General features: G+C 38.0%; 1 protein-coding gene across 2 annotated transcripts in view; it reads left to right on the forward strand.

Moving 5' to 3' along the window:
- NKAIN2 (sodium/potassium transporting ATPase interacting 2) overlaps window positions 1-27,333 on the forward strand; it is a 967,202-nt gene that overhangs the window by 688,441 nt on the left and 251,428 nt on the right. The window lies entirely within an intron of this gene.

A 27,333-nucleotide genomic window follows, 5' to 3' on the forward strand; every position in this document is an offset into this window, starting at 1 on the left:
CAGATTGAGCTTTATTTCTCTCTTTTCAATCTCTATGACTTTTCTTTCTTTTTCTTGCCTTATTGGACTTGATACGATCACTAGGACAATGGCAAATAGGAGCCATGAAAGCAGACATCTTTGCCTCTTTCCTGATCCCATCTGTGCCATGTTTTTCATCTTAAAAGAAAAGCATTCTGTGTTTTATCATTATGTGTGATCTTGGCTGTAGGATTTCTCTGGTCTTTATTAGGTTAAGGAAGTTTCCTTCTGTTTCTAGTTTGCAGTGAACTATTTTAATGAAGGGATATGGATTTTGTCAAATGCTTTTTTCTTCATTTATTGAGACGATTATATGTTTTTTATTCTTTAGTCATCCACATTGTATTTTAATTATTCATCTGCATTCATCTCCCTAAATGCTCTTTTGTCATCTCCCTGGTATTTAACATGGCACCTGGAATATGGCATGCAATTAATAAATACTTATCAAGTGACTAATACATAAATGCTGGTCATTATGCTAGATGATCAGAATTCTCTAGGTTATACGCTTTGCTTCCCTTCTCTACAGGTACGATTCTTATTTCTGCAATACGTTTTAGGTTACAAATATACAAACATTAATTACAATTAACTATGCTCATGAATAATTGATGGTATGATTTTCTCCTATAACCTTAAAATCAAGACGAGGTAAAATATTTCAGACACTAGCCCAATTATTTCCTTAAAATGCTCAGTTATAATTAGGTGAATTTTAGATACGTGTATGTGTCCATACTAAACGCTGCACAAGTATAGGGATATAATGCTTTTTTTTTTTTTTAGCAAATGAATTATTTAGGGGTATGTGTGTATGTGTGTGTGTCTCAATATGTATGTATACATTTTTTAATCCTTAAACTCATTTTTACTCTTTTTGGCGAGCTGTCTTAAGTTTCATTACCTAATCATTAATGGAAAATAAAGACGTATCTTATTTGGTGATTCTTTCTCAATAACAACCCATTGAATGTCTTAACTGCTTTTGGGCTTCCTGCTTTATCCTTTTCCCTCTCCCATCTGACTCACTTGCTTATGGTGGCTTTTATTAGAAATAACAGATTGTTTTGTAGAATTGCTATCAGCTATTAAATGATACTTTTGTGGCCCGGAGTTCAGGGCAAAAAGTCAGTATCATATATAATGGAGTGTTTATAAAGTTATATTCTCTAGTAAGAATAGTAACTAAAGTGTTGTAAAACTGCTTTCATATAATGCAGAATATGTTGCTGCTCAATCACATATATGCTCCTCATTATACACAGCATGACATTTAGTGTAGTTGTAAGGGCTTCTCATAGGAAAATTTGATGGAATACATATCCTGAAATGGGGAGCATTCTTTCAGGAGTAGGCATATTAATAATGTGATTTTGGATGAGGTTGTATAAGGGAGTAAATATAAAATACTTCAGGAACAAAGTATTGCCATTGAGTTTATTCTCCAGCTGGGTACTATTATTTTCTTGTCAGCTTATAGTGTCACCTGCTTAAGTGACAGAAAACCTGTGGTTTCCTCTTATTTTCTGTTACAGATAGAAACCTAGAAAGACACAACCTGTCCACAGATTTAATCTTGTATATGAATTCCACAGGAACTCCATGGTTGCTCCATGTGCAGAGTTTTCATTCAGCCCGTTAGTATAAGACAAAGGCTTTCATTCGAATCGAGATGTAAAATCTATATTGATAAAATTATTTTCCTGTTGCTATTGCTGAGGAGGAAGGCCGTATCAGTTTTATGATATTTTTGTAGGCTAACAAAAAATTGTTTTTAAGCAAACACTGTTTTTTACTATCTCACTGTCCATTTCCATAATCCTCTTTAAGGATAACCAGCTTCTATATAACAAAACAAGTTCAAGATTATGTTCATAGTTTTACTTGCCTCACCAAAATGAGTGGAACAGGTCCTTTCATATTTTCTGGTACATGAAGATGACTACCATTATACCTCTTGCTCTTGTTTCTTAAACTATGACTTTTATTTTTAATTTTTGGCAATATCATAGTCATTAGGAAGAGCCATATTGGGTGCTATATTTATTAAGAATTTTTCTGTGAAGGATGCCATTTTCACATTTTCCCCCAAGGATTCACTGATAATGAGAATCAAATGAGAGTCATAATGGAAAGCTAGTGTAGAAATGAAATGAAATAATGAAGTGAAATCAAATGAAATAAATAAATAAGGTGGGCACATGACCATATCTAATTGCCTTATCAGTGCAAATTATATGATTTGGAACTTGACTGAATTAAAGACACTTTAGTAAAATTGTGTCATTTTGCTGTATAAAGGAGAGACTACCACAGGGACATTGGTAAAGAGGAGAAACTATGCTTCTGTCCTCTCTAGGTAAACCCTGCCCAACTCTACAAAACTGCAGCCAGAAAAGGATGAGAAAGAGAGGAAAAACAGTGCTAGTAAGATTTTAAGCATGGATTATGGATATATCATCCTGATTAGAAGGTCTTCAAAAAGGCACACATCTTGACTCATTACTTATGTTTAAAAAACTAATGTAGTGGGGATTCCCAGGTGGCTCAGTGGTTTAGTGCCTGCCTTCGGCCCAGGACGTGATCCTGGAGTCCTGGTGTCAAGTCCCACATCAGGCTCCCTGCATGTCTCTCTCTCTCTCTCTCTCTCTCTCTTAAATAATAAATAAATAAATAAATAAATAAATAATAAATAAAATCTTAAAAAAAAAAAAAAAAACTAATGTAGTGTACCTGAAATCTTGTAAGCCATAGCAGGCAACAGTCTGGTTATTAGTGGATTGCTTTCTCAGCCCCTTAATAAACTAGTCCAGAACACATGGAACGAATGGAACTGTATGTATTGGAAGTCTAGGAATGGCATGCTTTGTTTGGAATGTTACATAAATTGCTACTTATTTAAAAGAGCTGATTAATATTTACATTCAGCAGTTACTACTTTCTCAGATGTTGTATGTGGAAAACTGAAAGTCTATCTTGACAATGTGGTATTGATCTGGATGAAACAAGATCAATAGGTGTTATAGTTGCTTGGTGACTAGCTTCGTAGAAAAATAAATTTGGAATTACCCTCCTGGCCAATAAGCACAAATTTTACAAGAAATACTCATATTTGTTTGTATGTTATAGTGTATTTATTGTTCATTTGTAAATACAAATAAGCCTTTTCTAATGTTGTAAGCTTTATTTATCAAACACTGGAATGATGTATTTCTTTGGAGAGATTTTTCTGGTCTACACAAGACAACTTTATATAATTAATTTGCTGTAATTTAACACTACTTAACATATCAAAGTGCATTCTGTCATTTTAACAAAAGTAATGAAAATAGTAATGTATTAGTATTACATTTTTAATGTAAAGCTCACTATACACATGTCTCTACAGATAGCAGTTTTTCAATATTTTCACATGCATTGTTGATTTATGCCCCAGAAACAAAAAACACCTTATGAAATAATGGGGCATGTGGTGCTAGCCCCTTGTCTAATAAGTCCATTTGATATTCAAGGGAATATCTCAAACGGACAGAGCCTTTGGTGATAGAAGTGGACACAAAGGTATTACACCCATCCCAATCCACACATTTTCTGTACACGGACATCAGGTAAAGTCTTCAGAGAAGCAAGACCACACCAGTGAACACCAGCACAGCCGCCAACATTCCTCAGAGTGGAATCTGCAAGCTTTCTAGACTTGGAAAATGAGAAGTGCAGTTAAGTGACACAATTGGTTTCTGAAGAAAAAGGCTGAGCTGCTTTTCAAGCTCTGTGGGTATCTTTTGTAGCCCAGTGAACCACTGGCAGAAAATGAGACAACAGCTTCCAGAGAGACAGGAAGGAGCATGTGAAGGAAATATCGGAAAGGTCACAAACAGGACTTTATATACTGTATGTGTCTCTCTCTGGACTCAGAATTGATTTTTTTCCATTAACTAGAACTGTCTATCTCATATAGAGGTGGGAATTTAACTTTTTTTTTCTTATACAATGTTTAAAAATCCCAAAGGGGGTATTTTTTGATAAAATTTTTACCTATCATTAATGGCAGGAAAGTTATGAATTGCTTTTGTCACATAACATAGTAAACAAAATAAGGAGTAGAATCCAGCCAGACAGTGAAATTAGCTCCTTATACAACATATACTTTAGTGATTCTAGCAACTTGTGTGGGTCATAATAATTTGGTGGGAGGCAGAACAAGTAATGGAAGGAGACTTACCTGGCCCAGGACATTGTCTGTACAGTTTTTTTTACACATGGATGAGGGTGTTATCCTTTGTCATAATAATGTTCAACTAGAGGTTAGTTTGAACTTTTCTACCATAGTATAGAGCTATAAAAGAAATATAACTCTTGGGGATCCCTGGGTGGCGCAGCGGTTTGGCGCCTGCCTTTGGCCCAGGGCGCGATCCTGGAGACCCGGGATCGAATCCCACGTCGGGCTCCTGGTGCATGGAGCCTTTTTCTCCCTCTGCCTATGTCTCTGCCTCTCTCTCTCTCTCTCTCTCTCTCTGACTATCATAAATAAATAAAAATTAGAAAAAAAAAAGAAATATAACTCTGAATTTTTGTTACTGTTTTAAAATATGAAGTTACACCAGAAAATATAAAGTTAATGAGGAAGACTTCAGAAAACACTACATTGTTGAAGGTGTTCTGAGAGTACATGATGCTGAGAACCTGGAATCTGTGGCTTCAAACCTGAGGAACTTTCAAAAAAGTTATATTAGGAAAATAACATTTTAAAAAGACCAAGCAAGTAATGGCTTAAAAATACTTACAAAGTTCCATACCAAGGGCAAGTCAACATAGCACAGAATGAGCTCCTTTGATGCTCAGAGCAGGCAGAGATATAGCAGTCAGAAAGGAAAAGAAAAGAAAAAAGAAAAAAATTGATGATGAAATGCATCAGGGTTACCAGAGAAGTGCATTTGAATTCAAATGCTGAGGTAGGTGATGAGTATGAAGTAGAGTGTGTGGTGGGTGCCTTCCAGATAGGAGTGATAATATATAGAAAGTTGCAAAAGCAGAACATGGTAAGCACCATGAACGAGATCATCAGGAGAAGCTGGGATGAAGGAGTGGCTCTTAAAAGGAGATTAAATGCCCAGGGCCAGTTCATTTAGCAGGATAGGAGAAGGGGAAAATAGCAAACAACATAAGAGGTTAGGTGAGGCAGTTAGAGCCCTTGAAAAGCCTTGAGATGACCATGGCATGGGTTAAGGATATCTTACAGATTACATAAAATGAGGCACTGGGTAAACTGAGGACTGCATGAGGTTATTTCTTTCTGCCCAATGGAAGTGGTGAATGCTTCCAGGCCTTTTACATGATAATTGCTGCTGGGGTCTCAGAGGGCTCGAAAGAAGTTAGAAAGAGATATATCTTAGAGACTGTCTCAGGAAAGAGATAATAGAACCTAATAATGTGTTCTCTCTGAGGAAGTCAGAGAAAAGAGAACACTTTAAAAATAAATCCATGAGTTTTGAGCCCAGGAAACTGCGACTGGAAATGACCAGCAATTATGACTCTCTCAACTTAGTTTTTAGTGAGCACTGTCTAGTAGAAGGCCCAATTCTAATCATTATGTGTGAGTCAAAAAAAAGTAGATGCTAGTACCATTTTCTTGAATGACTACCAGGGTAGTGTGGGAGGGGTGGTATGTGTGATGGGTTTATATGTTTGTTCATGGACAATACTAAACTGTCAACACAATAGCCTAAAAGATATATCACCAGGACCAGTCTTCCGGGCTGATTTTTCTTTTTTCCTTATTAACTCCAGCTGTTGTAGGAATAGATTTTGTGTGCTTTGTGTCTTGGACTAAGTACCGTAGCACTTAACCCCCATGCTACCTAGAAACTAATACTACAGCATTCCATTCTTGAGAAAAATGGAAATAAGTACCCTACCCAGAGCTCTCTATTATATAACCTACACTTTCATGTAATTAGAACAAACAGGCAAATCAATACGAGGTCTTGTATTTACAAAATCACTGGATACATAGTCAATATGATTCCATGTGGAATAAGGACAAGGCACAATGACTTTTTAGTTAGATTCTTTGTATGACTTGAATTATTATTCTTTTGTGCTTACTGTGGCAAAAATATCACATAACATTTAAGAATGTCAGAAAAAAATATGATTTTTTTCCCTTGCTATTGTGTTCTTATTCTAAGGCCTGTTCTAAACAACTGTTCTGAAATAACTGAAGTGTCTAAAGTGTCAGTAGCTCTACTTTCCACCAACTCACTGTACTTTTCCTTAACTTCTCTAAATGGCAAGCATTTCTGAAGGTATATCATTAATTCTAGAATTCATTCCTGACTTTTGTTTCACATTATATGGTTTCTTATTGTGGGGGTTAGCCTGAGGAGTTCTGCATTCCTCTGTCCTGTGAACAACTTGTTTAGCTAATGGTTGTTGAGCACGCACAGTAACACATAATACACAGTCACGTGGTCACGCAGAAAAGGGATCATGCTCATCACAATCAATGTTATGATGTGGACCAACAGACAGCCCTTGGGACGCTAAAGTGATGAAACTTACCTCTTCTGAGTGTAGCACGGTAGGTAGGAATACATCGGGAAGGCCTGACATACCCCTAACTGGGTCATGCAGCACGATTAGAGGTTGCACAAGTGAAGAGAAATGAGAAGAGTTTACAGACAAAGAGTGAAGTTGGAGAGTTCGTTAGCCACCAGCTCATTAACTCCCTTGCATAGCATGGCAGGAAGCTTAAATTCCACCCAAAGGGTACTTGGCAAAGAGAAGTGTGATATGATTAGCTTCACACTGGGGAAGATCAGTGGCAATGGGAGATTCACTTGGAGAGAATTCACTTGGAGCTGGAATAGAAGGCCCGAGATGCATCCCACAGAGCGATGGATGCTGATGGCCTGAACAAAGATAGTACCGGTGGATGGAGGCAGAAAGATGTATTCAGCATCTGGGAAAAAAGGAGAAAGGGAACCTAGATGTTTCTGCCTTGGAAAGCATTAAGTTCCTCATTTTACCTCAGTATTTTGTTTTGCCTTCTGTTTACCTGAGAGCCTTTTTTATATGTGGGTGAACTATTTTCTGTTTTCATGAAACACTGGGTCAAATGCAGTGCCATAGTATTTTGTCTTTTTAAGTAAACACTCACAAGAGGTTTGACACCTTGCACAAATGTGTTAGGTATTTGGTCACCCAAGGCAGTTCCTTAAATATAATTGACTGTTATTGGATCGTTTTAGCCCATTGTTCTTAAAAACAAAAACAAAAAACCCTACTACACTGTAATAATTTCAATAACTGAGATTACCACATATAGAGAAATATTATCAAGTCCTGGGTGTACTAATTTTCTCCAAAATCAGTGCCTGGGGGAATATGAAACTATCTAATTTTTTGGAGAATTAATAACTTTCTGTATCCTTTAAAGAAACCAAGTATGTAGAAATCCTCAAAGGGATACAGTGAATTAGGAAAAAAAAAAACATTTTTCAGCTGTGCCTCCTTACTTAATCAAGTAAAGAGGTAAGCCACTGTATTATGCAGAACCTAGCAATGAGAATCAACAGCCAACAAAGGTTCTTTTAAGAGATGCCATACAAGATAAACAAATTACAGATTCATCGAATTTTAGAGTTAGAAGGGACTACTGAAATCAATTTTCCAGATAGAAATATTTATTTGGGAGTAAAGCTAAAGCCTGTTTGCATTCACAGGCCTAGACAACTCAGAAAACATAGGCCCTCTATGCTCAAGAATGTGGTTTGGAGCATATTTTGTTGAAAAATGAAATTCATGTTTGGCTCAATATAAATGATTGAGTATCATGGCAGTAGTCAATTATATGTTCCTTTTGGTCAACGAAATCATCTCTTGTACCTTGGTACTAATCTCACTGCTTAGCATCAGTTACTACTCTAACATGTGCTATTTGTGCACAAATAACAGAAACTCAACTCAGACTAGGATGAGAAACCAAACAAAATTAGGGACAGGAAGATAGAGGGGATGCTCATGGTATCACAAAGTCCAAGGCCAATTAATGTCACCAAGACTTCACCTCTCTTGTCTTTATCTCTCTGCAATGTCTTCACTCTCGGGCAGGTTTTCCCTTCAGTCAATCAGCTCAGTAACTGAATAAACAAAAACCAGCATCTCTTGTCCCGTAATGACAGAAAACACTCAAGATTTGGTCTTTTTGGATGACCCAGTACCAGGAGAGTCAGGTTTAGTGTCCTTTTAGCCTTGTACTCTGTCCACCCTGCAGAATGGTGATGTGTGTGAGGGAAGGAGAACTCTGATTGGCCAGGCCTGGGTCATGTGTACACTCTTGGGAAGCAGATTGGAACCACCTAGATGGAGACTGACAAAAAAAGGCTTCCCCAAGGGAAACAATGATGGTCTTAGAATATAAGAAAGGACAATAGATCATGGTTAGGGGAAATCATCAGATGTCCTGTACGCTGCAATTTGTGATTTTCTTTTGTCCTTATCTTTACCATTCATATCACAATTTGTTCTTGTCTCTGTGCCAACTCTTATCAACCTAAGCCTACAAATAGGCTGTTGTTATTGTTGTTGTTAGATCTGTGTTGGTTTTTTTTTTCCCCTAACCAAAACATATTCTTTATTAGGAAATGTCCCTCTTGTCCTAATCAAAGTAGGGGTTTCTGTTTTATTCTAACATGTGATCTCCATATCTTTGGTAACCAAATTTAGAGATTGTTAGAAACAGCATGAAAGACTGTAATGGCATCATGAGGTAATTACCAGGGCACTGATTCAAATCCTAGAGGCTAAAATCCTAGCCCTGTGGCTGAGAAATATTCCATTGTGTATGAATACCACATATCCTTTATCCATTCATCCGTCGATGGATTACTCAGCCACCAGAAAGGATGAATACTTACCATTTACATCGATATAGATGGAACTGGAGGGTATTATGCTGGGCGAAATAAATCAATCAGAGAAAGACAACTATCATATGGTTTCACACATATGTGGAATATAAGAAACAGCACAGAGAGTCATAGGGGAAGGGAGGGAAAACTGAATGGCAAGTCATCAGAGAGGGAGGAAAACCACGAGAGACTCTTAACTCTAGGAAACAAACTGAGGGTTACTAGAGGGGACAGGGCTGGGGAGGATGGAGTAACTGGGTGATGAGCATTAAAGAGGACACGTGATGTGATGAGCACTGGGTATTACAACTGATAAATTATTGAACTCTACATGTGAAACTAATGATATACTGTATGTTGGCTAATTGAATTTTTAAAAATAGAAAAAATAATAAAAAGAAAAAAAAAGATTAATAGCTCTAGTGTTCACCACCATACTCACAATGAGAAAGCTGGGATTGCCATGCTGTCTTCCAGCTCTGATGCCCCATGATTCCTAGAGAGAAAATAGATGTGCTTCTGCAAGGAAAGGGTTGGAGTCATATTAGGTCTCTGCCTTGGGCTGAGTATCTCTTATCCATGGCTCAGCTGCTTCCTTAATACATGACCCCCCATTTTGTGGTCCCTTTTTGCTCAGTGTTCAGCTTGCCCCACCCCCCTACCCCTGAACACAGAAAATGAACAAGTAGTTATTTGGGAAGTGATCCCAGGGAGCAAGAGGAAGGAACCTTGAAAACAAAATAAAGAAGGCGGAAAGCAAATAAGAAGGTGAATTTCTGAGTTCCCAGGGCCACCAAGGATGATATTTCACCAGGACCTTGTGAGGAAGCTATAGAAGCTTACAGATGGCAGAGAGAAGCATGTCCCTACAAGCCCCTCCACCATTGTAGAGGATTTTCCTTCAGGGCACAGACATTCCTGCACACCCAAAAGACCCCAAGCCAGAAAGCAAAAGGCAGTAATGCATATTTGAGGTAAGATGATGTCAGCATACAGGGAAGCCTTAGTGGAGCTGTCTGCTGCTGCCAGGGCCAGATAAGAGGAAGAGGCAAGAGGTGTCTAATATACCTACCTTGCTCCCTGGATTCTTCAAAGATTGCCCTCACGTGCATAAAAATCTAATGCAGGCTGTCTTCTACGCTTCACCGTGCCCCGGACTGTGGACACTTGGCAGCAGCTCTTCGCTTGCTCTTCACCTTTTCACACCTTGTCCTAGCCTAGCCGGTCTCTGGCACTTAAAAATGTGATGCTTCTCATAAAACACGTGACTTGTCCCAAGCGAACAAATCCCTCCCCTTTGATTAGTCTGGGTTACTTGTAGTCCACCAGTCATAATAATTATTCTGATAAAATGTTGCAGGAGCATCACAGGCTCATATCGTCTTCTCCCTTCATTGTTTTGTTTTTTTTTTTTCCCCACTTACATGCCTGTCTCCAAATTACCCCCATCCTTCAGAGCTTCAGTGATTGAAGTGTTTTCTCACCTCCTGGAACCCACATGGTTTCTTGCAGTGTCCCATCGAAATCTCTTGCCTGGCCCCATTACGAACATGTATTTTTACCACAAGCTCTCTAATTTAACTCGGATAAATTACTTGATACCCAGGAAGGTACAATGTATCTGTACCCACCAGAGCATCTAGGTTGTACAGATAATGTTGTACGGATAATATTGTGCAGATACTGCAATTTAAAAGTTCCTGCTGATTAGTGGATATTACCTAGGGGGTTAGTGGCTGGGATTTATATTTCCTCATGCCACTCAGTGTCTGTATGACACCCATCAGTAGCTCAGGTTGCTTACCTGTAAGCAGATTTACTAAGAGTACCCACCTCAGAGTGTGAAGAGTAAATCACGTATGTGAAGACGTAGCACAGTGCTCTGCAGAGAGATGCTCAGCCCTGCATGGGTGGGTTACTCTAATTGCCCTTAAATAACAGCTGTCAGTGCTTCTGTGGCACATGCGTATTTTTGGTTTTTTCCAACTAATTAATGTGAAATTAGTCCAATGCTGGAGATGAGTAGCCGGTTACTCGATGCCTGTGACACCAAAAGCCGATAGCTACTTTTGTGAATGGCAGATGGTTGGGTTTGATTTCAGGATATCTTGGTGTTCCGTCGGAGGGAGCAGACATTGGAATATGTAAGGCACGTAAGATGCTTGGACTCCATTCCCATAAGATGCTCGGACTCCATTCCCATTACCCTGCCCAGCGTCCTCTACTTCTCTCCTTCACTTGCCCCATTTCAGGGATCTTTGGGTGGCTGCCTCCTTCAGGAAGCTTCCTCTCTCACCCAGCCCACATTGCCCCCTCTCTGCTCGTGACGCACTGGGACAATCTTACCCCAACAGTTGGCTTTTGTCTTTTCGTCTAAGGCTTTCCCAGTACTGACTGTATCTTTCCTACCAGATTTTGAGCTGCCTTGGAGCCAGGATCCTAACAAATGCGTTCAGTCTCTGGGACACGGGTTAGCACACTGCACAGCCTGGGAGAGACTCGGGGAAGACTGGTTGATTGGCTTACTAATGAAATCGTGTTGAATTTGTAAATTCGCAGTTCAGTTTACTAGTTTCTTGGCAGTCAGGCCTCGAGTCAGTTCTATTTTGTTCGCAGTGCTGGCCCGCTGGCCTTTGCGACGTGACAGTTGCTGCGGAATGTCAGTCGTGGTGTGAGATCTCGGAATCGTTACCGAATGAAAAAGTAAACAAAGCCAACGACTTCCTTTAATTAGATAGCCTTTGAAATGACAGTGCCCGAGTCACTAGGTTGCCCTTAAGAAATACTGGATTTTTGCTGTTTCGATGCACTAAAACCAATACTTCATTAGACTCGCTGTCACTCCCTTGTGCCTGTTTACACTGAGGAATACAGTGATCACACCAGTGACCTCAAATAATTGCCATGTACGTCTGCCTCCGATGAAGGTTCAATTTTTTTGTCGAAAGATGCCTGGAGCTCAAACTGCTGCCCTGGTGCAGCCTGCAAGTTCTTGGGTTGGGTTGGGTTTTTGTTTTTCCCCAGGCCGGCTGAAGAAGGAGCAGGAGCAGTTCAGGGAGACCAGGCCTCCCTCCTTGCTGCTTCCCCCAGGCAGGAGGCAGCAGCTGGGGCTTCAGGAAGGAATGATCATTATTTGCCTTTTGTGCTGAGGCCCAGGCCAGGGAGGAGGCCCCGGGGAGACTGGCCTTCCACGGGGCCATCGGAGGACGAGGCCCCGCTTTTCCGGTGGAACAGAGCCACTGACATAGAGGTCGCTCAATAAAACATTCAAACACCCAAGTAATAACTATTGAACGTGAGAAACACATCAGACACAAGGGAAATGAGAACGAATTGTAAAACTGCAGACAGGAGACGGTTTGTCTTGAGCAAAGCTGCTGCTGCTGCTGCTTTTTATTATTTTTTTTTTTCAAGCAAGACTTCTTAAGTAGGTCCTGCACCTGAGTCGGTACTGTGTGTGGGTTATTTGCTTGTGTGCGGCGTGGGCGGCCCTCCCGTGTCCAGCAGCTCCTCCACCTGGGCTCATCTGCAGCCTCCTCTGTGACCTTGTGGTGCCCACTGGGTGCCCTAGCGTGCATGGTGATGCTGCAGAGGTAGAGGCCAGGTTCCCCAGGCCCTGAACTGATTTTTCTCTGCCTCCTGCCCCCTTCCAAGCAGATCAGCAAAGCCTCCTCCACTCCACACTTTTTTGGGGGAACCTTTCCTTGAATTGGTTAGGAGTCTCCTTGTGGTTACCAACAGAAAAATGCATGAGCCAGCTAACCCAAAAGGAGACCTTATCATAAGGATGCAGGGGTGTTTCATGCATTTCAAGGGCTGCGAGGCTGCTGGGCTTCAAAGCCTGGAGTTGCAGATTATCGGGCTCTCCTTCTCACAGAGGCGTGGCTTCATTTTTTTTTTCTCTATTCCCATGGAATATTTTCTCTTACGGGTTTCATAAACAAATAACAAGCACACACACAAAGACCAAACCAATGAGGACCAAAAGCAAATAAGCACGACTCAGCAAAGTGGCATTATGTGGCTAGCAAGCAGGGCCGGGAGGCACTTAGGTGACACTCGAGCTTCTTAAGGACAGGCCTCTGTGTGGACAAGCTGCCCCGGCCCCAGCCCCGGAGATGCCCTGTCACCTCTGTGACCACGTGGAAAGGGAGAAAGTGGGTCCTACAAAGTGGGGACAGAAAGCCGAAACGTGTCCACTTTTCTACCTTTGTCTACACAGCTGTGCCCCACGAGCTCACTGCTGCTTCCTTCCTGTTCACAGACAGTGCCTCAGAAGGAACACTGGAAAATTCTCCTAAAGTGAGAATTAGAACTGTCGGAAAAGGAAATTAAAGTTCCTCAAATCATAGAGAGTAGCTGGAGTGTTAATCTGTTGACCTTGATCTAGCTTGTTCTCCGTGTGATAAATTGATTTAGAGAATAAACCTCCGCAAACTCATTATTGTCCTCTCCTCAGTCAGATCTGGTGCATCAGTGTCCCCAGTTACAGCCCAAGTCCCTTTTTCCATGACCCATGTTGCTTGCTTTAGCAAATGTTTTATTTATACTTAAAAAAAAAATACACACTTCGTCTTACTGGGTGTAGTAATTTTATGCACGCGTGAGTATATTTATGTATATCTTCATGGTGTTAAAACAGTTTTGTTGTTCAAATACGGATGCTCATCATCCTTTGTGTGTGCATAAGTCTTCAGTTGCTGACACTCTCTTGTGGATTGGCTCAGTTACATCCTGCTGGATTCTTCTTCCCTCTATCTCCCTTTCTCATATCTGTCCATAGGAGGCTATGTGTAAGATACAAGTTCATGGCTAGCATATCTGCCTTGTAAATATTCCCTTTTATCCATTGATACTGTGTCTTTTGATTCCTAGTGGGGCTTGTTTTTTGTTTTTGTTTTGTTTTGTTTTATTTTTAGATATTGTAATTACTTGTTTAACAGAGCAAAAGCTGGGGGATGGGGAGAGGTAGGCAGAGGGAGAAGCAGGCTAGATCCCAGGACCCTGGCCGGCATCATGACCTGAGCCATCCGAGTGCCCCTCTATTGATGCTTTTTGCTTAAATTCTATAATTAATACATTGTGGTAGCTGTTTTCTTGGTACTAGTATTTACCTGGCAAATCTTTTAAATTTATTTTTCAAAATTTTTGTCTTTTTTTTTACATATACAACTACTAAACTGTAAGAGTGGAATTATAAGTATCTCGTTTACCATTCACTTATATAATTTCTGCTTTTAAAATCAAGCCAAATCTTATATTTATTGTCATTTTACCTATATTTTCACTTTACTTCAAATATTTTATTTAATGCTACCTTTTACCCATGATTTTACAGACCACAGTTCACTAAATTTAACAAGGCATCTCAGTTTAATTTTGTATGTCTTCTTTGTTCTCACAGTCTTCTCTACTGTGTTTACTACTCCTCTTAATAAGATCATCCTTTAACATATCTGTGTGCATATGTGTGGGAAGGACCACCTTTGATGTTTTCTGAAAGTGTCTTTAGTTTATGTCATTCCAGGGATAGTTTAGCTGGGTAAAACCGGCTAAATTTGCCTAGCAGTATGAAGACATTACTGTTTTTTTGGCATCAATTATTGCATGTGAAGAAAGGCTATTCTTGTCTGAGTGTTGTCTCCACAAATAACCTTTTCTTTCCATCTTTTTTATACTGAAGGTCATTTTGGTATATTTAGCCATAGCATCCATTAATGTTTGAAAAACACTTTTCAATTTGGGAACATATCCATCTGGAAACTACACAGTTGTTCTTCAGATTCTGTTTCTCTGCCATTTCCTCCATTCTCTTAATTGGGAACTCATTTTTATCTTTGAAAAAACTCTGAGACTGTTCATTTTGTCTCCTAGCTGACATATATATATGTATATATATATATATATATATATATATATATATATATATATAATTTTTTTGAAGTTTACTGATTGTAACTTTTGGTGTTGCATTCTGACTAAATTCTGCAGTGCTATTCTATGATATTTATTTTCTTACAAGACTTTTTTCTTTCCTTTTTGTTCAATGATGTATTTTTCATTTTAAAATTATGTGATTGCACATTTCATAGTCAATTGTTCTTGTTTTATTTTTGCGTGTTTTCATTTTATAACAGTGCTCTTTTTAAATGGAGGTTATTTCTATCTAGCTTCTTAAACATAATTTTACATTGTCTTTGTCATATTTGTCCATGAAATTAATTTCATTTAGAATGACGGGTAAGGCAAGGGTGGTATCTTATAGCTCTACATTCCTAATGCATAGCACATGTTAGATGCTTAGCAGAGATTCAGAAAAATGTTTAATAAATAATTATACCACTGTTCTATTTTGTATAATCAGAGATATTGAATGTTCATCTAGAGTTTAGACAGTATTTAGTTCAGCACTACTCTTGTTTATTTATGAGGGAGCTGAGACTCAGAACAATTTTATCTCTCAGTTAAACAAATACTCAGGGTCAGAGCCATGAGTGAAGCAAATGTCACTCCCGCTGCCTTTATTCTGTTCTTCTGTGAAATACTATTTTTTCATTCAATAATTTATTTGTTCATGCATAGTGGTTTTCATTCATGTATTGCAATACACGTATATAAAATAGCCTAATTATCTGCAATAAATTCTCCACATAGGGTCCTATTTTATAACTTGAATTGAATCTAGATGAGATGCGTATTACTTGAAAATAAATATCTTGTTAAAATTCATCAAGTACAGTTTTAATTATGTTTTAATTAATTTTCAATTGTTTTAATAAATATATTTAATAATCATTAAAGAAAGAAAATGGCAAGATCCATTATGGATTTTCAAGTCATATTCCAGTCACCCTTAAATTCGTTATTTAAACACCAAGGTCTTAAAATATTTATGCATTAAATATGCTCAGTGTCTTCTGTAGCAGAAAGGATGTGGATTTTACATTTGATTTCTAAGCAAATTAATGATGTAGCCAGAAAGCATAGCAGGATATAGTGGGCTATAAAGAAACCAATTTAAGTAATTTGTGCAAATACTTAAAAGTTTTATGAATTAAATTTCAGACAAATTTCCTATGACAAGGCAACTTCCTCACAGAGCACAGCCCCAGTCATTTTGATGTACAGATAGGCAATTAAAAAAATTCAAATTAAGAAATTAAGCCTCATGGGTCTAAATCAGCTGATTTTGTAATTTATTTTTTTCTTTGAAAACAGTTTCCTTCAATTAAATATGACAGCACTTATAAAGCTGTCTTTCTCCCTATTATCACTGAGAATTTTTTGCACATCTGTAATGATCTGCATTCCTTTTCTTTTAAGGGAATACCATTCACTAGAATGACTGGGAACAAAAGTATTGAGTCAAGCTGACCTAGGATTCAGTCCTAGCTTAGCAATGTACTACCTGGGCAGTGGCATGTAAGTTATTTTGCTCCTCTAAGCCTCAGTTTGCATATCTGTGAAATTGGGATAAGAATATATACTCCATAGTATTTTTGTGATGAGAAAAATGAGATAATATGTTGTATTTTGTGACCAATAGATGTTATTTAGAGCCTTCTAGACTTACTTCTACTTTTACACACACACACACACACACACACACACACACAGATGCCTTGTATTAACCTATTTTTCTAAAATGGACTTACCATTACTAATGATTATTATTGCCTACTGACTTCTTAAAGACTTTTCCCAAGGAGAAGTATGCAATATCTAAGCATAACAGACAGTATATTATATTATAGAGGTTAGTCTTCTTGAATATTTCAGTCAGATACATGAGGGTGATACACAGGGCAGCATAAGCAAGTAACTTTTCTAAGTCTCAATTTCCTCATTCTTACTATGAAAAAGATAATGGGACTTTTATACATTACAAGTGGATCAATTAATATAAAGGGCTAATTCAGTATATGGAACATATTAAGTGCTCAGTTAACACAACCTTCCATAATTATGACCATTATTAGAAAATGTACTTTGGAAAATGTCTATAGAAAGATGCATTTAAGGAAAAGTATGTGCTTTGCTTGGTGTTAGAGCTAATACATTGGCAAATGTCTTTAATACTGTGACATTCAACTGTGAAAACCAATTATTACACAATTAGAAGCCTCCTCAATTAGGGAAAGATTAGGTCATGTTTTTAAAACACCCACCAATATTTGCTGCCAGCCCCATCTGTGACACAAATTAGAGAGACCCCAGTTAGCAGTTGTTTAAGTCATTTTCCTAACATTGGCATCCGTCTCCTTGGAGACATCCATCAGAGACTTGTGTTAACATCTTTCAAGTTGCATCTGGATGGGACCAATATGTGATCAGCCTATCACTACATTTCACTGGCAGACAGTATAACATTTGCTTTTCATTCTATCTTTGAGTGTTTATAATAAATAAATGCTTCATGAGATATATGCCCATTTTTAATGATATAAACATAAGGACTGAGCATGTTAGCTACAAAGGAGACACATACATATTTAGCAATTTGTTTTCTGAGCATAAGAAATTTATTTGAAAATTAAACTTTAGAAATAAGAGTGAATATGAATTACAAAATATAGATCAACACTGTGATATAAATTTAAGGTAAAAGGAAAATGGGATACTTTCAAAGGGATTTATTATCTATCTCTAAAGGACAGCCTTATTTTCATAATTTAAATATATAACATAGCTAAACCTTTCATTTTGGATGAAATAAAACTGTGGTTTAAAAGTCAAAATACTTCAAGATGGCGTGAGTGGAGGTGGATGGCCTGGGATGCATTAAAGCATAACTACCAACATACAAGTCCTGACAACACCGACTAATCTACTAGACTTTATTATAGATTTAATTTCTTTTGTATTTTAAGAACTCTATAATGGCTGGAGGAACGTGCTTTCAAATTTTTATTTGGTAAAGCAACAGATTGTGATGGGAAAATCTGTTTTCTGTAAGTTTTATTTGTTGCGTACTTTCACTTAAAGGTAGATTTTTATATTAAAAGAAGTCAAAATACTCTAGAATATTTTCTTATCTCTTAGACTCAAGGAAGAGAATGTGTGGTAGTTGGTGAGTGGGAAAAATAAAATACTTAACATTGACATATAATTTCCTTGTATAGTTCTCTTACACAGTTTTCTTTCTTATAATAGTTCTTGTATAAATTATTTCATGTCTTTGAAAGTTTGGTGTGTTTAGCTTCACTTAAATGAAGAAACAGAGGCTCAGAAAATAGATGTCTTGGCAATGGGCAAATGTAGAGCAGAAACTCAAACTCAGGTCTACTGATGTCAAGTTCTATTTGAAGACCTTCACAACTGCCTAACAAAAAATGAGAAACAAGATACAAACTAGGAGTTTAGATTAGACAAAGGCACTTCTCAGTCTTAAAATCATCATTGCAATAACAGTATTGCAAACCGTTTGTCAAAAATGCTGCTGGTGGGAGAAGAGATTGGATGGCCTCAAAGGATCTTACTGACCCAAGATGAAATACAGCAGTCCCTTGACTTCGGCTTCATCTATCCTAAGTTCATTGTCATCAGTAGAAGGCAAAAATTACTAAAATTCTTATCTTGAATAATCAATAAACTAAAGGAAAAATAGGCTGTAAAAACAATACTCATAATATTTGAACTTAAGAAAATATGTGTTTGGCAAACATTTTGATGAACAGATAGTTTGAATTTCTATATACGATAATATTGGATTGGTTTCTTTTATCTGAATACTTCACAGCACTTGATAAGCATTAAATTAGAGCTTTGCTCAGCATGGCTGCTTGGTGATTATTAAATAATAATAATAATAATCAAAACACCACTGTGAAGTCAAAGAATACTTCTTTTTACTAGATATTTTCCCCTGTGTTTACAACCTTACGAGAATTTAAATGGTATACACTATGTCTACCAACTGTTCTAAAAAATAAGAAATGTAGCTGTTTTGTCATCTTAATCAAAATTTGCATCCCATTTTCCTTGGGAAACTTTACATGCTGTTATACAACTAATCCTTTCACTACCTAACCAAATAATTAATACCTTTACAAACACATCATAAAATGTAGATTAGGATATAGCCCATTGTATACTTAATTTCAATACTAATTGTCTAAACACTAAATGAGCACTTCATTGTAATAAGAAGGCTGATGTTTATTTTTATTAGATATAACCAGAACAAAACACACTTGATCAACTTTTGGCCTAATTTGTCACATTTAATAAAAATTCTTAAAGGGGAAAGTCTCACCATTATCTATTGTTAGATGATTTAAATAAATATTATGTAATAGAGTGTTAAATTAGAAATGTGGACTGATGTGCCAAAACACAAAAGTTGCTCAATTCTCAGTCGATACAAAACTATATGTAGAACTTACAAAAGTAGTACAAAACCTCAAGTCCACATTAAGTGGATAAGGGGATGAGGTTGTGGGAGTTGAAAGGAAATAGTGACTTTAGTGGAGAGATGGTAGCGGGTAGGAGGGAAGCCCCACTCCTGCAAGGGAAGGGGTATATACCAAGTTCCTCCAGACAAGAAGGAACTTCACTGGACCACCTAAAAAACATGAGCCCTGAGTTCTGCTGTTAGTGGGCACATTGGACTGGTAATTGACCCCTGCCTAGGAATCTCTAAGGTAAAGACAAGCAAGGAAGTGTTGGTCAAAGAGTGAGAAGAGTCATACTGCATTGGGATCAGTCTGTCCCTCGTATTTGTTGGGTAGAAACACATACTTGTTTTCCAAGGAGCAGGTGCAGGCTGCTCCTAAGAGGGAGAGCCAGCCAAGTTCCACATGAAATTCTATCAAAAGAGGCCTCCTGGGTTTACAGTTCTTGGTCCAGAAGGAACTGCAAGGAGGCCATTAGAATCCTGGAGTGGAATAGAGTGACTTTCCACTGGTTAAGTAGTTTGTTGTGAGAGACCCACCATGCATTGGGGTCCTTGAAGAGCTCCCCAAGATTCAGTCAGCTCCAATAGCTGTCAGGCCCAGAGAGGAGGAAACCAGTCAGTGACGCTCCAGGTGAGGAAGAACTTTTCAGCCTCCCAACTTCTCTTCCCAACCCTCATCTCCTAACTAGATCTCCACCATCAGAAGGGTCAGGAATTTCTGTTTGCAAGACAGAGGATCAAGAGCTGTGAAATAAAGAATGACCGCCTTCCCAGGGCCAGGTTCCCTCCTTGAGCATATACAGCTGTGGAATGTGGAAGCAACAGGGATTTTAGGTAAATGTGAAATTTTCTGAAAGTTATGTGAAACCGGGCATTCTAATCACAGAATTTAACTTGTATCTTAGAATGAGCGTTTTAGTAACTGAGAGCAGAAATGTCACAGAATAGCCTGTGTTCTAATCTAGGGGCAGGGAATGCTTTCCCTACCTCAACCAATTTGAAGTGATGATAAGAGGAAAAGAACTAGATGCTATGTGAGTAAATTCAACGAGTCCTGCTTGTTCAGCATACCAATTACACTTGTTATATTTAAATGAAAAACTGGTTACTGATCATTTCAAAACTTCCTGAAACTCAAGATCCTTAGGTTTTAAATTAAGGACTAAGAGGTGATGGAACCAACATTTTTGAGTGTTTAAATCCTAGTGCTCACCCAAAGAAACAAAGCTCTTTTGTATACCTTTAGATAAAGGTAAATATAATTTGATGATAAACAGTTGCGGGCGTAGATCCCTTTGAATTTGTAAATGCCAAATCAAGCAAAACATGGAAAAATCAATAATTCCCTTTCTCTGGGCAGTGACTTAAAACTCTTCTATTAGGATACTGTAAAGCCTTCTCGCTTCATTTAGAGAGGGAAAGTATTTGAATTTTACATCAACTAAATTGCCTCCAGAGATATGGGACTGAATTCTATTTACTAAGGCAAACTTGTACACGCAGAATTGCACCAATGTCTGCCCTGAAAATAGCTTAACGTTGAGTCACTTGCTCTTTAAATGGAAACTGAAAACTATTTGACTTGAAAATAATCTCACTTAGGAAGGAAAGCTAGCTTTCTTCATTAGAAGCAATGAAAAATAATTTGAGAATGGCATTTTTTTCTCCCCGCTAAAATTAAAACCTCTTTCCATAAAGACAAGCAATGTATTAAGTCCATGCAAGAGAGCTGATCCTTGGTGGGGTAGCATCAGATGCATCTTGGCAACACAGCTGGGGTGTATCAGATAAATCTTACGGTAAGCTTCTTGAGATGACTGAGTCAGTTTACAGCCCAGGTTATTTTGTCCTTTCTAAGTGTTTATTGTTTGGCAAACATAACTTGAAATCAATGTATTTAGCTTTCATTTTTCCATTCCCAAGTTTATAGTAAATAATCTAGAAACTGTGTACACACACACACACACATCGTTATTTTCATCATGATACCTGATTTCCTACCTTTGTATGCACCCATCAAATGCTAATTACTTTACTCGATGACACTGATATAGTTGTTTATGTGCAAGGTACTAAATGATGGTGATATAATTGGTAAAATTGGCTTTCACTTACCCGCAAAACAACTACAAAATGAAATGACACAAACATTAGTCTCAGGAATTCTGCCCTGAAATTTGATTATTTGAGTCTGTGTTAGTGACAGATACTGTATTCTCTGATGACACATTAGAGGTAAATAGCAACATTCGAAGGCTGCTTTCCCTCCTTCAACTATTTTTAATGTTCTATTTTGAATAAGCTCTCCTGCAGGAAAAAAAAAATAGTGCGGAAAAACATCAATTTGTTGTTTCCTGATTTCTTTTTAAATCCTGTTTCTGATCAAAGTTCTGGTGTTAACATATAATAGGAAGGAATAGTATGGAGAGAGAATGCCATATGGATCCAGGTGCAAGTGATGTCGTTAACCTCTCTGTTTCACACACGTGTCAAATTTGATTCGTTAAAAAAAAAAAAAAAAAATCTGATTCTTTGAGCCGGGAATACAGAATGTAGTAGAAGCAACATTAACAGAGTAGAGACAGAGGAGCATTTCAGTGTGGCTTTTGTTCCCTGGGTTTTCTCTCTCGGGGCCTCAACATGAGTCTTTAGTTCCCAACATGGCAAGCTGTTACTGGTGATACTCTCCATGCAGATACTGTCCACATAGAATTAAGAAAACTGCTGAGCACGTGTTGAAAATTGCCTTTTACATATTAGCAGCAAAGCCATATCCTCAGATAAAGTCATTTCTCAAGTGTCCCTGAACAAGAAATCTCAAGTTATCTGGCATACATGCCTATTCACCCTCTCTCACCTTATATAATCTGAGTATGTATTTCTTCCTTTCTTTCCTCTTTTCTTCTTTCTTTCTTTCTGTCTTTCTTTCAAGTATGTCATTATGGATTGAATCTGTTGGGAGGCTACAAAGGTGTAACAGAAGCAGATAAAACTTCACCCTCTCTCATTTCAGGCTGCTGTAACAAATACCCCCATAGACTAAGTGGTTTAAACAATAAACATTTATAGCTTACAAACATTTGTTTGTACGGAAGCTGAGAAGTTCATGATCAAGGTGCTGGAAGACCCGGGGTGGGGTGAGAACTTGCTCCCTGGTTTGCAACATCCGTCTTCTTATAACCTCACACGTCATAGAGCAGAGGCAGTGGAAGCAAGCTCTTATCTAAGGCACTAACTTAAGAAGGCTCAACCCTCTTGACCTAATCAGTTCCCAAGGGCCTCGTTTCTAAATGCCATTATTAGGGATTAGGCTTCAACATAGAAATGGGATTGGGGGGGGGGGACACAAACATTCAATCCACCGGGCATCCTCAAGACATTTACAACCTAATTGAACCAAGTTTAGGGAAGAACAGAGAAACTCACTGGGGTTGAAAACTCCAGTAAGTCACCACTGAGCAAGATATATTTAAACTGGGCTTTGAAGAAGAAGTGATTCTCCTGGTTGGGAAAGTGGGGATGGAGACAGGAAAAGCAACAATGAACAGGAGAAGAACATACCAGGCATCCCAAAGGTGATTTTTTAAAAAATATTTTAAAGAAAAACAAAGAAATGGTTATTCTTTGCAAATCGTATTAGGAAAAACTAAATGCCTAAAATGCATTTAGACAAGGATACCATAAACTGTTAAAATATGACCATATATTTTTGGCCCTTTGATAAACTTCTTGATTTATTAGTGGTTCAGGTAAAGAAGAACATTCTATTGCTTTTTGATGGAACTAATATGCACAAACTAATTGAATGATGTAAAGTATTTAGGGTCTCTAAATTATGTTTTACTATAATGTTTTAGATAGGTAATAACATTTACAAGATTCGACCATTCAATTATAAATACATACAGAGATTACTTTAAAGTCTGGGACATTATAAAACAATTATCCTTTACCTTTGTTCAGCTGGTACCTTAAAAACAAACCTATTTGGAACAGCTGGAGCCTAAAACTGACATTTGTAATGAACAGAAGCAGTACTTTTTAAAATTGTACTTAAATGCCAGTTTTTTACACTTCTTTGTCAACTGTCTTATTACATGGTTTTATCTTCTGAAAATGTGGTTCAGAGAGTTTCTTTAAGAATCAAGGAAGGGGGATACCTGGGGGGCTCAGTGGTCGAGTGTCTGCCGTCGGCTCAGTGAGTGATCCCAGGGTCCGAGGATCGGGCTCCCCAAAGGGAGCTTGCTTCTCACTCTGCTTGTGTCTCCGTCTCTTACAAATAAATAAAATCTTAAAAAAAAAAAAAAAAAAAAAAAAAAAACAAGGAAGGGGGAGAGGTCAGTTTGGGTACTTGATTTCAGATGGTAGCTGTAAAGTCTAATGGATCTGTAGCATTTGTCCTTTTTCTTTCTTTCTTTCTTTCTTTCTTTCTTTCTTTCTTTCTTTCTTTCTTTCTTCTTTCTTTCTTTCTTTCTTCTTTCTTTCTCTTTCTTTTTCTTTCTTTCTTTCTTTTTCTTTCTTTTTTCTTTCTTTCTTTTTCTTCTTTTCTTTCTTTCTTTCTTCTTTTTTTTTTTGTGTGTATGTGTGTGTGCTTTGCTTTTCATTCCAGTGCCTCCAGCCTAAGGCAAACACTATTGCCTGAACTAAAACACAGTATCTTAACACAGTAGCTTAGTTGCTTCCCATTCCCCTTTCCTTCCCTCACCCCCTTTCTACACACCAATATATTCAAACTGATAACCATTGACACCTATGCAAAATCATGATGTTCTTTTTGGTAATGTTACAGATCATCTCCTGATATTTCTTGGGTTCAGCATTACTATTATATGAAATTTACAATAAAATCTCAAAACGAACTATCGTGTGAACCATGTGCTATCTCCTCTTTCTTGTGGAAGCAGAAGATGTTAATATATTGCCACATTTTCTAAGCACAGCACTCCAAGGGATTGATCCAGTCCAGTCTATATTACACTTGTAATTCATCACTTGGAAGATAAAACACAAACAATCTCATCCCTGAAATAGAAATTCATTTGTATAGGAATCTTACTACCTAGTGCTTTTGGTATGTGCGGCCTCCTAAATATATGAGGAAGGAAATATTTCCCTGAATTACAAATGAAGTAAGAGGAAACAATAATGGGATTTCACGGAGGCAAGTCCTAATTGGATTGGGCAGAGAATACAATTAAGTTTTTTCCAATAGCATATGATATTTATCCTAGAAAATACTGACAGGTCCAAGTCTCTCCCTTCCTCCTCACTGAAAGGGAAGCTTGGTGAATACTGCAGAAACATAGCCATGAAACTCAGATGCCCCCTCTGTCCTCATCCAGCTCTCATTGCTAAAGAAGGAAGCCAAGATCCTTCAGGCAATCAAAGATTGTCACCTCCAGATAGGGAAAGGAAACGTCAGTGCAGAAGGTATAAGCATGTACATAGCTTTTCAAATCATGAGAGTAGATAAATAAAGGAGGAAGGGAGTGCAGAGAAGAAAAGACAGCCAAGAACTAAATTTTAGGAACTCCACCATCCACGGAGGAGAATGAATCAGACGAGATGGAGAAGGAGCACATAGCAAGTCACGGAAGAAATCAGGAATATGTGGTAACATGAAAACCGAGAGAGAAGATAATGTTTCAAAGACGAAGGTGTTACCCTTCATAAGCTACTGTGGCTGAGACATGGAGGTAGTTTTAAGGTAAAGAAGGAACCTTCAGTTTTGTCAAGATGGAACCGGTGGATGATAGTTCTAGGCAATGGGTCCCAACCACTGGAAGGTGAGGACATAGTCCGGAGTCACAAACTACTTTTCCAATGAGTATGCTGAATGGTACCTAAAAGGAGATATTAGGTCAAAGGTGGATTTTTTAAAATTACATAATAGTATGGCATTTAACTATAAAAAATAGCACGGCATTCCTATGTACCCTTCACCCATCTTCTTGTTATGTTACTATCTGATATATTTATAGAGCATTTATCAAAACTGGCACAATACTATTAACTAAAGTATAGGACTTACTCAGTGTTTCCTGTAATGTCTGGGATCCTTTTGAGTATTAGTTATATTATTTTGCTTATAATCCAATACTGTCATCATTCATTCTGTCACTAGGGTTGTTTTCACTTGGGCCATTAGAGTCTCTTTCCATTTGCTTCCTATGACCTTTTTATGTGCCCTAATCCTTTTCATTTTGTTTTCATTCTCTCTCTCTCTTTCTCTCTATACCCTCCCCCATTTCCTTACTTTCTGGTACCACAATATGCTCATCACATATTTTCTCTAACTCAGCCACGGAATCACCTGGCTCCTTTTATTGGGGAATGGTATTTTAAAAACTACCATCTGGTGCCAGGTGTGCTCATTGCTACTATGGTATCATTGCTTCTAGCCTCAAGAGTGATTTTCAAGATGAGAGATTAAAGAATTTTTATATGTTAGTGGCGCTGATCCAAGAGAAGTTGATTATGCAGGAGTGGTAATTCTTTCAGAAGCAAAAGCTTTGAGAAGGAGAGGGTCATCACCATCACTCCAGAGGTGCAAGTAAGGGCTTGGCCTTTGATAAAAACTAGGACATTGTTCACTGTAAAAGAATACAAGAAGGAACATTATTCAGATTCAAATAAATTTTGATTTTGGTAGAAAATGAGGAAGTTCCTATTTGTTTTCCTGGTGGTGTTGAGGAATTAGGCAAGATCATTAGGTAGGAGCGAAAGGGGAAAGTGATGAAGTTTGAGAGAGAGAAAGCATTAAAGAACATGCAAACCGAATATATTAAGGATTAAGGTAGAATTGCATCAGGGATTGACATTTTGGGAATTCATGGTCATGAAAATAAAATGCTACAGCATTGTTTTCAGATGCAGGCATGAAGTAGGCAGATAAATTTGGTGAACCTGTAACTGAGGTTTCTCTAGGTGACTACAGATGAAGTAGGTAAGAGAAGTAGCAATATTTGTATGTCAGTGTTTCAATCTTAGGGATTAAATGGGATTAAATTGGATAAGGGAATAAAAGGGGGGAAGCAGTGTATTATCAGTCTGTGGTCATAGAAAAAAATTCTGATTTTATTCATGGCTCTGAATTTATCTACATAATTCAGTTGAATGCTGTGTGACTGAAATTGAGAAAAGTAGAGAATTTGTGTCAGGTTCTTTCCTTCCTCTTCAAATGGAGTCCACACTAGCAGCACTACCATTCCTCTAAGCTTTTATCCCTTGACCTTGCCAAGTGACCTCCTCTCTTGTGTATGCCTTAGTCCCTGACACTCCTTTTCTCTCATCACCCTTCTCTTTTACCACATCTCAATATTTGAGACCATTTCTCTGGTAAGAACACAGTCATTTCCTAAGCAATTGAAGGAAGCAAAAAAAGAAAAATTTTATGCCTTTAAAGTCACAGACATTTCACCTAATCTTTGTCAGGAAAAAGATAACAAAAATTGGGGGATCACAGTGAGCTTCTTCAAGGTCACTAGAATAACAGATTTGAGGGGCACCTGGGTGGCTCTGTTGGTTAAGCGTCTGCCCTCAGCTCAGGTCATGATCTCAGGGTCCTAGGAGCCCTGAGCCTCACCTTGTTGGGCTCCCTACTCGGCAGGGAGTCTGCTTCTCCCTCCCCCTCTGTCCTTCCCACCCCCCACCCTCATGCTAGCTCTCGCACCCACACTGTCTCAAGTAAATAAATAAAATCTTAAAAAAAAAATAGAATAACAAGTTTGAGAATCACTGACAGCATCAATGCCAATCTTCTATCTGAAAACATTTCCTCTGTCCCAACCAAGGTCATATAATGAAGCCAGAAAAGTAAAAATAAAACCTATTCTGTAGGAGACTCCATTAACCGATCTGAAAACAAATTGATGAGAGGATGTGGTTTAATTTTTCACTGGTCAGAATCATTACTTTGTGAGACATGTTTGGTCACCTTTGATGTGTCAGCTAAATGGCTGTTTCTAAAATTACCTTGACCATTATTCATGAGAGTGTTAG

The sequence above is a fragment of the Nyctereutes procyonoides genome, unplaced genomic scaffold, assembly GCF_905146905.1.
Source record: "Nyctereutes procyonoides isolate TBG_1078 unplaced genomic scaffold, NYPRO_anot_genome, whole genome shotgun sequence".
Lineage (NCBI taxonomy): Eukaryota > Metazoa > Chordata > Mammalia > Carnivora > Canidae > Nyctereutes > Nyctereutes procyonoides.